We start from the raw sequence: 11,369 nt of genomic DNA on the forward strand, positions 1-11,369 counted from the left end.
TCTTTGAACTGTGCGCTCCAGCCAACCTGTACCTGTACCTCTGTATTGTTTTTTTGTTCCACTACTTTGACATTCTCGAGGGCGGCCTCTTGGCATGTTTGTTGTAAACAAAGCGAGGATAAGTGAATAATGAAATAAAACAACAGTCCGTTATTGAGGTCCCCACAAGAAACGCTGATATATTTGCTGCAAATAACTGTCACAGTTTCCAGACCACCCAGCATTTCACATGTTCCAGGTCACCCAGCAGGTGCACATGGAGAGTTCAATAACTGTCACTGTTTCCAGCAGGTGTGCACAGGTGTACTGCCAACTGTCACATTTTCTAGAGGACAATGGTAACACATTGTTGTAAATGGCGGGCGCATGTTTTGCAAAATAGCTCCGAAACAATGCAACCGATTACAATGACAATATTTTTCTGCAAATCTACAGACCAAGACCTTTAATTTGGTATATGATGTGCCGTGCTCAGAAAACGGCATCATTGAAATAAGTCACTCATAAAAGTCCTACTTATGCTATTAATATATAGATTATTGCCATTTATTATCAATGTGCTAGGACAAAATCAGTATTATGATTCCATTATTTGGATTTTAGTCTATCCCAAAAATTTAGTAATACTGAAACTGGTGCTCTGTTGTGCAGTGGTGTTTGACTGCACCAGTACATTATGCTTGCAAATTAAAGGAGATGTCCACTCATAGTTGTTTTTTAATTTCATATCCACCAATTGATAATGCAGTTATTTATAATTAGTGATATTTCTATTTCTGCTCACACCATGTCCAGGAACATGGAAACTAAGGCAGTCCTCATTTCCCCATCTGTACCTCGGTATTGTTTTTTTGTTTATTTTAGAATTTCTTTCTAATGAATGGTGGGGTATTTTAGAAGCACTGTGGTGCTTCATACACACTAAAAACTGCTAAATGGATATAACAAAGCTGAACACAAACCCTGGTATGTTTCATTAATGATCCAGCATATTAAACCCAGTTGTACACGGAGGATGATCTGCATTTTTGGGCCATTCTCCATCAGATAGCATACTTTAATACAGGGGTGTCCAAGCTTTTAGCTTCCCTGGGCCACATTGGAAGGCGACAAGTTGTTTAGGGCCGCACATAAAATACACTAGCACTAATGATAGCTGATCATCCAAAAAAAACATAGAAAACATTGCTAATGCTCCTTGTTGTTGCTCAGTGCTTCAATGACATGCTAATGGCTGCTGTCAAACATCAAGTGATATACAACATTTTATGAAGGGCTTCAATACAGCAATTAAGACAGGAAGATAAGGTCCGTGATGCTCCAGGACCAGGTGAGTTTATGCACTGGTCAGCGTCCCTTGAAATAATAATAATAAAAAAAAACAAAACCCTTAACTTACCTTTTAATCGGCTTGTTCTCTGATCCTCTTCTCTTGTTTTTTCCGTTTCACTGCTGCTGATAGTTCGCGCGGGTGACTCCTATGTGCTGTGCTCCGCAATGGATGTCGGACATGATGACGTCACACCCAACATTCACTGCGAGTGCCGCACGGAGGAGGAGACCAGGGAGGGACCACGTGACCACAAGGTAAGTATTTTCTTATCTTTTTCTTTTTTTGCAGGATTTTTTTTTTCATTAACAGCGCTGCCCCCTTGCCACAACCAAAACTCCTGCTGGGCCACATTTACAGGCATGCTGGGCCGCATGCGGCCCGCGGGCCGCGGGTTGGACAACCCTGCTTTAATACTTGATAGAAAGTAGATGAAATATACAAAGACTTCCATCCATGTGCACAGGTTTAATACACTAGCTCTTATTAGATAATTAACTTATCACAATGTCACTTGTGTGGATGAGCCATAGAGATGATAGGAAATTCCTCTGAGGAATACTCAACTCATTCCATACTTTTCTGCAAAATTTTACATGTTTTCCCAGTCCTGCCCCAACCACTCCGCACAGCAGAAATAAAGGACCATCATTGACCCACTTCTATTTATGGGCTAAATGTTCAGAGATATATGATTTTACAAATACAGTGCAGAATGGCAGAGAAAAAGTGGAGCTTGTATGTAAAACCAAAACTTTGCACCACTGGGAAACGGTTTATTCTACTACTTTTATTCGCTGTAATTTCACCATAATTATGCTCATCTCTAATGAACAAGTAAAACACTGACAGTAGAAGTGGCTGCCAGCAAAGTTCTATTGTAGTGAACAGAAAAAGAGAAGAATGTGCTAGCTTATCCTACTAATGTTTGAAACTTACTTAACATACTCACCTATCTGACAAATCAATTGTTTAGAAATAAAATAAATATGTTTGCTTTCCATAAGAAGGATTAGAAAAGTCAATAACATTAATTTGCAAATCATCTTATCAGTTCATTTAGATATGTATTTCAGAGAGATTTTGTTTTTTAAATCACAGTAGCTGGTAAAAGTATCATATTAAAATTACCATATACAATATAGGAGAGATGCGACAATATATTTACTGTACCTATGATGACAGATATGTTGCATTTTCTTTACAGAATTAAAGGTTTTATCAAGTTACAATTTACATCTTTGCATTGGAGAAAATGAGAGGAGCGATTTCTTTATCTTCTGATGTGCTGAAGATGACACATTGTCACTTACGTACATGTTCAAACATAATAATTTGTCAAACTAATACTCACAAGTTTAGTCTGAATTAGTTCAAGAAAGATTTAAAGGCATTAAGAGAAGTAACTGTATGTCACACCACCGTGTATACCCCCACTTTGACATATATATATATATATATATATATATATATATATATATATATATATATAATGTTTTGTCTGTATGTTAACTACTTGCTAAGGGCTTTTGGCCTTTGTAAAAGATTGTAAAGAGTTCCTGGGGTTATGGATAGAGAGTGAAGGCAGGCTCCATCCATTAGGCCCAGTACCAGAACCTTGGACTTGTTCGATTTCTCATCTTCTATACACTACCATCTACCCCAGGAGATGGCACCTGTTCCCTTTGTATATGTGTATATACAGTACTGTGCAAATGTTTTCAGCAGGTGTGGAAAAAATGCTGCAAAGTAAAAATGCTTTCAAAAATAGAAGTGTTAATAGTTTATTTTTACCAATTAGAAAAATGCAAAGTGAATGAACAGAAGAGAAATCTAAATCAAATCAATATTTTTTGTGACCACCCTTTGCCCTCAACTCAGCATCAATTCTTCTAAGTACACTTCCACAAAGTCAGGGATTTTGTTGGATTATAGTCAGGTGTAGGATTAACCAATCATACCAAACAGGTGATAATGATCATTATTTTCATATGTAGGTTGAAAAAAACACAGTCATTAACTGAAACAGAAACAGTTGTGTAGGAGTCTTAAAACTGGGTAAGGAACAGCCAAACTCTGCTGCAAAGGTGAGGTTGTGGAAGACAGTTTCATGTCACAGGTCACACACCATGGCAAGAGTGAGCACAGTAACAAGACACAAGGTAGTTATACTGCATCAGCAAGGGTTCTCCCGGGTAAAGATTTCAAAGCAGACTGGGGTTTCAAGATGTGCTGTCCAAGCTCTTTTGAAGAAGCACAAAGAAACAGGCAACGCTGAGGACCATAGACGCAGCGGTCAGCCAAGGAAACTTAGTACATCAGATGAAAGACACATCATGCTTACTTCCCTTCAAAATTGGAAGATGTCCAGGAGTACCATCAGCTCAGAACTGGAAAAAAACAGTGGGACCCAGGTACACCCATCTACTGTTCGGAGAAGTCTGTCCAGAAGTGGTCTTCATGGAAGAATTGCGCCCAAAAAGTCATACCTTCGACATGGAAACAAGGCCAAGGGACTCAATTATGCACGAAAACATAGGAACCAGGGTGCAGAAAATGGCAGCCTGGACTGATGAGTCAAAACTTGAACTATTTGGCTCTAACAGAAGGCAGTTTGTTCGCCGAAGGGCTGGAGGGCGGTACAATAATGAGTATATGCAGGCAACAGTGAAGCATTGTGAAGGTTCTTTGCAAGTTTGGGGTTTTCAGCAAATGGAGTCGGGATTTGGTCAGGATTACTGGTGTCCTCAATGCTGAGAAATACAAGCAGGTACTTATCCATCATGTAATACCTTCAGGAAAGCATCTGGTAGGCTCCAACTCCATTCTGAAGCAGGACAACGACCCAAAACATACAGTCAATGTCATTAAGAACTATATTTGGCATAAAGAACAACAAGGAGTCCTGGAAGTGATGATATGGCCCCCACAGAGCCCTGATCACAACATCATCCAGTCTTCTGGGATTGCATGAAGAGACAGAAGGATTTGAGAAACCCTACACCACAGAAGGTCTATGGTTAGTTCTCCAATATGTTTGGAACAACCTCCCTGCCGAGTTCCTTCAAAAACTGTGTGCAAGTGTACCTAGAAGAATTGAAGAATTGATGTTTCGAAAGCAAAGCGTGGTCACACCAAATATTGATTTGATTTAGATTTCTCTTCTGTTCATTCACTTTGCATTATGTTAACTGATAAAAATAAACTATTAACACTTTTGAAAGCATTCTTACTTTGCAGTATTTTTTCCACAACTGCCTAAAACTATATATATATATATATATATATATATATATATATATATATATATATATATATCTCTATCGTTGAGAGAGAGAGAGTGGTTGAAGTGCGGGTGTATATAGTAGCATGGCGTACTGCTACTTTTCCCACTACCTTCATTGAAAAGATATCAAATTCCATTCACTTACATTCCCAATGCATTTTTCATCCTTCTGGCCATAGGTGTTTTTAATCACAGCAGTTTGGTTCCTACCAAAATTCCTTGTAGTTTAGAGGCACTAAATAAGGTAAGTCCTATAATATAAAATTATAACTTGTTAGTGTAGGTACCCATCTGAAAGAGGTCATCTTCATATGGTAAATAGGCATCCACAGATTGACCAAATGTGCACTAAGAAACTCATGTTTATTCTATTTCTATTATACAGTATATATTAATGCAGAGTTTAACATATATCTGTCTTTAATTATGTATAAATATGGTCTTAGTGCTTAAAGAGTGCCCCTGAATCTTGGATTGTGTGTATGTATCATACATCTCAACATGTAAGCTCCCAGTAACCAGACATACTGGATGGGGGTGGGGAGGGGTGAACACATCCTGTTGGTGTGTGACCACAACACATTAGAGGAGTGGCCACATCCCCAGTCTGCCCATTAGCTATCGCCCTTTTCCCAATATTCCCACCCGTGGGACAAACATGTCCACGGCGGGACAGCGGGACAAAGCCCTAAATTGGGGACTGTCCCGCTGATGAGAGAAAGAGGGAGATTTTATGTATTTCATATCCCATATCAGCCTTTAGTACATGTAATACTAATAAGAGACAAACTAAAATAACTTCCAAGTTTAATGATGTATTTGTTTGGCAAATGTTAATTTGCATACAAATCATGATACCTATATTATAGATCTGGGAGGGGTCTTTAAGGACCTGGGTAAACTCCTAGACGAGTAACTAAAATACAGATGGGATATGTCCACCTTACAACAATATTATGATAAAATCATACCCAGTAAGCTGTGGTTACTAAAGAAAAACAATCCACAGTTTTAATTAAGCAGATTTCATGCATACCTTGGATAAATACTCTCATTACAGCACCACTTGCTTTATTTCCCATCTTGATTTCACTCTCCAAAACACCCATCACTGGTATAACTGACAGCTACTATCCAGAGATTGTGCAGCTGGTAGTGCCCCAAAGGAGACATTATTACTTTTAACTCACAAGTTTCTTTGTCAATTGATGGTATGATATGTCTGGATAAGAAATATATTATTTGTTTACATTTATGTAATATATTACTTAAAAATATCATATTGGACATGAACAGTGCCACTTCTCTTTTCCTGTATACTGGATGTACTATTCCCCCTAACAGGCCAGTGATAAAATTATCTCTGAGATCAGCTCTGCTGTGTTAGAGTCACCCTGTATATACTGCTTATTTTCTCTACTTTTTGTAGCTATAAATTGGTTTAGCAATACTTGACATGGGAAAAATAATGGGGGACCAGATGTGAGAGAATGGGGGGGGGGGGAGATGGGGGTCATATGTGGCAAAGGAAGAGTGGGAAGGAGAAAGTAGGGGGCATAAGTGAAAAGGGAAGGAAGGATGAGGATCAATTAAAAAAAATAGGATGTCAGTTCCAAAAGAGATTAGAACCCCTTTTACAAGAATTCTAGAATTAGAATCCAGAATTTACAATGGTTCTGACAACCTAATAATCTTAGTTGATATCATTCTTTATTTGTGTTAAACAGCAACATTTGCCAGAGTCAAGTGTGGATGAGTATCACGTCATAAGTGAAGTACGATGAGGGATACCTGGTTAGTGAGCTCTGGTGAATGACAAGTCACAGTGAAAAGTGATAATTGATGATACTTAACCTAGATCTATTTAAAGGATTTTTTTTTGCCTTTAAAATTAAATTGAATGTGAAATAACCACCTAATCCTCTTAATCTAATTCAAAGGCCATTGCTTCAAAATAATATATGGTACAATATACAGGTATAAACTGATCACGTAACAATAGAGGGCACTGTTACATGTATTATCCAGGGTGTGAATACCAGCAGCACGTGTCCCTCTTTTGAACCATGGCTTTTTTTAACGAAAACAATGAGTGTAATATGATGAAGTTAAGTTTATAGCTCTATTAATGATTTATAATATAAAATGTAATATTGCTCCAGTTATCTGGAAAATGTATACATTCCTAATTGCAATGCTTAGAAGATTCAGTAAGAATTTTTATCGAGAACCTTTTTCTTAATGATCTGTTGGGTCAAGTTTATATTTATCATGCATCTATATCTATTGACACTCCTCCATATACATGATAAATGTGACTGAATAACTGTTTGTTCCCTAACAGGAATAAGTGTAACATTTGAGGTCAATGAGTGAGCTGGGGACCTTCTTCAGTTCTACATAAGTGTGGTCTGCTGTATAATCACAAACTAAATTTAAAGCTCACACTATATGTGTCAGTTATAATGACAACTGTCTGTGAAAAACATTTACTGAAAATATAATAGGATGAAATGAATAATACAGACTGTATCACATTTGATGAATAATGTTTGCATGATTATTATCATGATTGAGAAAATATACTTGTTTTTCTATTGAGCAACAAAAGTATACAGAACACTTTGCCAAAGAATGAAACAAAAATTGTAATTAAATACAGCAGCGGAATTATCATGGGTGTATGGGGTGTGGCTGCTATAGGGCCCAGGGTGAGGAGATCTGTCCTACTCTTGGGGCCTCCACACCCCCCCCCTTTTAGAGCAGATTGGGAGGGGCCAATCCCATCGGGATGGCCATTGCCTTGATCTTGGTTTCTCTATATTATGTTCAGTTTCTGATATCCTTAACATTCTTTTCTCTTCTTGTATCATCAACTTATCAGCTACATGCTAACCCCCACTACTTTAAGCTCTCTGCTGTCAAACTGTACCAAGCCTCCTTACACCCGCAGAAATCTTAAATCTATTAATTTTCAATAGTTTTACACCTCTCTCCAATACCTTTTCTCACCAATCTCTACATTCTCCTCCCCTGATATGGCAGTACCTCATTTTCACCAAATCCTAGCAACAGTCCTCGATCAAGTGGCTCACCCTCCACGTCAACTTTGATGTCAGCCGTGGCACACTAAAGTAACACAAAATCTTCAAAAACTTTCCCGTAAAGCAGACTTTCACTGGCGTAAATCTCATACCTCTAATTATTTCTTCACATATATTGCTATCTACCATTCCTATTGAAATCCTCTAGACACTGCAAAGCAAACATACTTCCAGTCTTTCTTCTCTGCTCAGGCTTCTAACCCCAAACTCCTTTTTTTTTTTTTTTAAAGATTTTATTTTTTGCAAGGGTCAACCAAAAGTAACATTCTGTACAGCACTGTGTTATAAACATCTGAAGAATACATATGCAATAAAACATACAGTGTCTTATTAGAAGAGAGCATTAGTAAGGATGTTGACCCAATTTTTCAAGGGAAGCAATAATTTTAGAAAGAGAAGTAAGACTGAGGAGAGTAAGGAGGGGGGGCGGCTTGGCGGGCCACCTAAGTATAAGAGAGGAGTGTAGTAGAATATGGAAAAAGAAAATGAAGAGATGGGAGGGATGGAATAGGGAAGGAGAAAAAAAAAAAAAAAAAAGAGGATCCAGATGGAGTGATGCTGTAGAATCAAATGACAAAAGGGGTTTGGATTTGGAAGTATGAGGTCCACGGCCCCCAAACCTTAATGAATGATTTAGAGGTATTACGGATTATGCATGTCATGTATTCCATTTGATAAACATACCAAATCTTGCCGATAATCGTCTGTAGAGTTGGAGCATTGGGCTGCTTCCAGTCCGTAGCAATCTGGCATAGGGCAGCAGAGACTACATGGCGAAACATTTTCATTTGATGCTTGGTGGCCGATGGGATCCCGAGAGGGAGAAGGAAAAACCCGGGAGAAAACGGGATGTCAAGCTGCAGTAGCTGTGAGGCGAAGTCCCGAAGTTCCGTCCAAAATGGGGCAAGTTTAGGACACTGCCACCAGATATGAAGGAAGAACCCTTCTGCGCCACAACCTCTCCAACATGTGCTAGATGAATCTGGGAAGATTTTTTGTAGTTTGGTTGGAACCAGATACCAACGATAAAGTAGTTTATAAGCATTTTCTTTCAGTTTAACACAAATTGAACTGGAGGCTGTGTTAGTTCTAATTTCCTCCCAGTCTTCATTGTCTAGTGTTTCCCCCAGGTCTCTCTCCCAAGCCCTCTCATGAGAATCTCGGTCGTCCGATTCAGGGACTTTGAGTTCCCAGTATAGTAAGGAAATGAGACCTTTGGTAGAAGATCGCCTGAGCGAAAGCGCTTCGAAAAAGGTCAACGGTCTACGACCTAGAGTTAATTTATTGGTAGAGTGAAAATTTCTTAATTGCAGGTATTGGAAAAAATATGTGTTTGGGGTATTAAGTTTTGTTTTTAATTCATCAAATGAGGGAAACGAGATGTCTTTGGTGATATCATTGAGGTAGCGTATGTCTTTTCGTTTCCAGTGTTCAAAAGATGAAGTTATACACCCTGGTGGAAATTTGGGGTTATCAAATATTGGAATGATCGGGCTGGGAGTAGGAGCAAGGTTAAATTTCATGTTTGCTCGATCCCAAAGAGATGACGAGTGGGCTACAATTGGGTGGTGAGAAATGGATTGTGGACGACTGGTGCGAGGGAGCCACAGGAGAGAGGATGCAGAAGAGACACCCAAGCTTTCTGCTTCGATCGAGACCCAGACCCTGAAGGAATTAGGAGAGTTCCATAACACGCATTGGGCAAGTTGCGCTGCTAAATAATACTGCCTAAAATTGGGTACCCCTAAGCCACCACCCCGCGCCGACCTCTGCAGGACTAGAAGGCGGACTCTTACCCCAAACTCCTTTTTAACACATTTAAATCTCTTCTCAGCCCTCCCACCCCACAGCCTCTGACTACAATCAGTGCCCAAGATCTTGCTTCCTACTTCAAGGACAAGATTGATAAGATCAGACTAGAACTGATATCATCTTCTTCAACTAGCAATCAGCTCAATTTTCTCCCAGCACCCTCTGACACGCTCTCTTCCTTTGATCTCACAAATGAAGATGAAATATCTACTCTCATATTATCTTCCTACTCTACCTCCTGTCCGATTGATCCTATAATCTCACAAATTGGTAGATCCTTGTCTCCTGTGCTCATTCCACCTCTAACTAAAATCTGTAATCTCTCTCTCTTTCTACTGGTATATTTCCATCATTATACAAGCATGCAGTGAATATCCAAACTCTCTTTCAAATTACCATCCTATCTCTCAGCTCCCATACCCCTCCAAGTTTCTAGAAAGACTTGCCTACACTCGACTCACACGCTTCCTTTACGCTAACAACCTATTGGATCCTCTTCAGTCAGTCTTTTGTTCTCAACACTCCACAGAGACTGCGCTGACCAAGGTTGTCAATAATTTGATTACTGGTAAAAATAAAGGCCATTACTCTCTACTAATGCTCCTGGATCTCTCTGGTGCATTTGAGACTGTTGACCACTCTCTTCTTATACAAATGATGCAATCCCTAAGTCTTCAAGACTGTCCTATCCTGATCTCTTTCCTTCTTTCTAATTGCTCGTTCAGTGTTAATTTCTCTGGATCCACCTCTGCTCTGCTTCCTTTATCAGTTGGAGTACCACAAGGCTCAGTACTAGGTGATCTGCTGTTCTCTGTCTATGCCACTTTTCTAAGAAAACTGATAAGGTCCTTTGGATTTCAGTATCACCTCTATGTGGATGATACCCAAATTTATCTAACCTCTCCTAAACTCTCACCATCTTTGTTGTCGTGCATTACTGACTGCCTTTCTGTCATTTCATCTTGGATGTCCTCTCCCCAACTTAAACTCAATGTTTCAAGAACAGAATTAATAATATTCCTACCCACCAACATAAGCTACTTACCTGACATTTCTTTTTCTGTAGACAACATGACTTTAAATCCCAGCATGCAAGCTCGCTACCTAGGTGTGATCCTTGACTCAGAACTATCTTTTATTCCCCACATTGACTCTATATTTAAATCATGTTGCATAAATTTAAAAAACATTTCCAGAATACCCACATATCTAACACAAGACACTGCAAAAACTCTAATTAATGCACTCATAATCAACTATTGATTATTGCAATTCCCTCCTTACTGGTCTTTCCCAAAACACACTCTTGCCCCTACAATCTATTTTGCATGCTGCGGCTAGATCGATTTCCTTGCAAATCGTTCTTCCTCTGCTGATTCACTTGGTCAGTCTCTACATTGGATGCCTATTTTTTTTATCGAATCCAATATAAAATACTTCTACTAACCTACAAGGCCATCAACAAAACTGTACCTACATACATCTCCTCACTTGTCTCAAAATATCTCCCAACACAACAACTACGTTCTGCACAAGATCTACGTCTCTCATCCACTCTCCATACATCCTCCCATTCCTGTTTACAGGACTTTTTTGAGATGCACCCACTCTATGGAAATCCATTCCTTGCACAATAAAGTCTACAAACCCTCAAGCATTCTCTGAAAACCCACCTCTTCATGCAAGCTTATAATATTCCTCAACCATTCTCTTAAACTGACTAGGTTACTCTATTGCCACCCTTTACACAATTCACACAAGACAACAACCCTCTGACCCCCTGACCAACATTGATGTGTGACTGGATCATATAGCATTCAAATCACTTTTTACCTTT

This window comes from Mixophyes fleayi, chromosome 2 (genome assembly GCF_038048845.1).
Source record: "Mixophyes fleayi isolate aMixFle1 chromosome 2, aMixFle1.hap1, whole genome shotgun sequence".
Classification (NCBI taxonomy): domain Eukaryota; kingdom Metazoa; phylum Chordata; class Amphibia; order Anura; family Limnodynastidae; genus Mixophyes; species Mixophyes fleayi.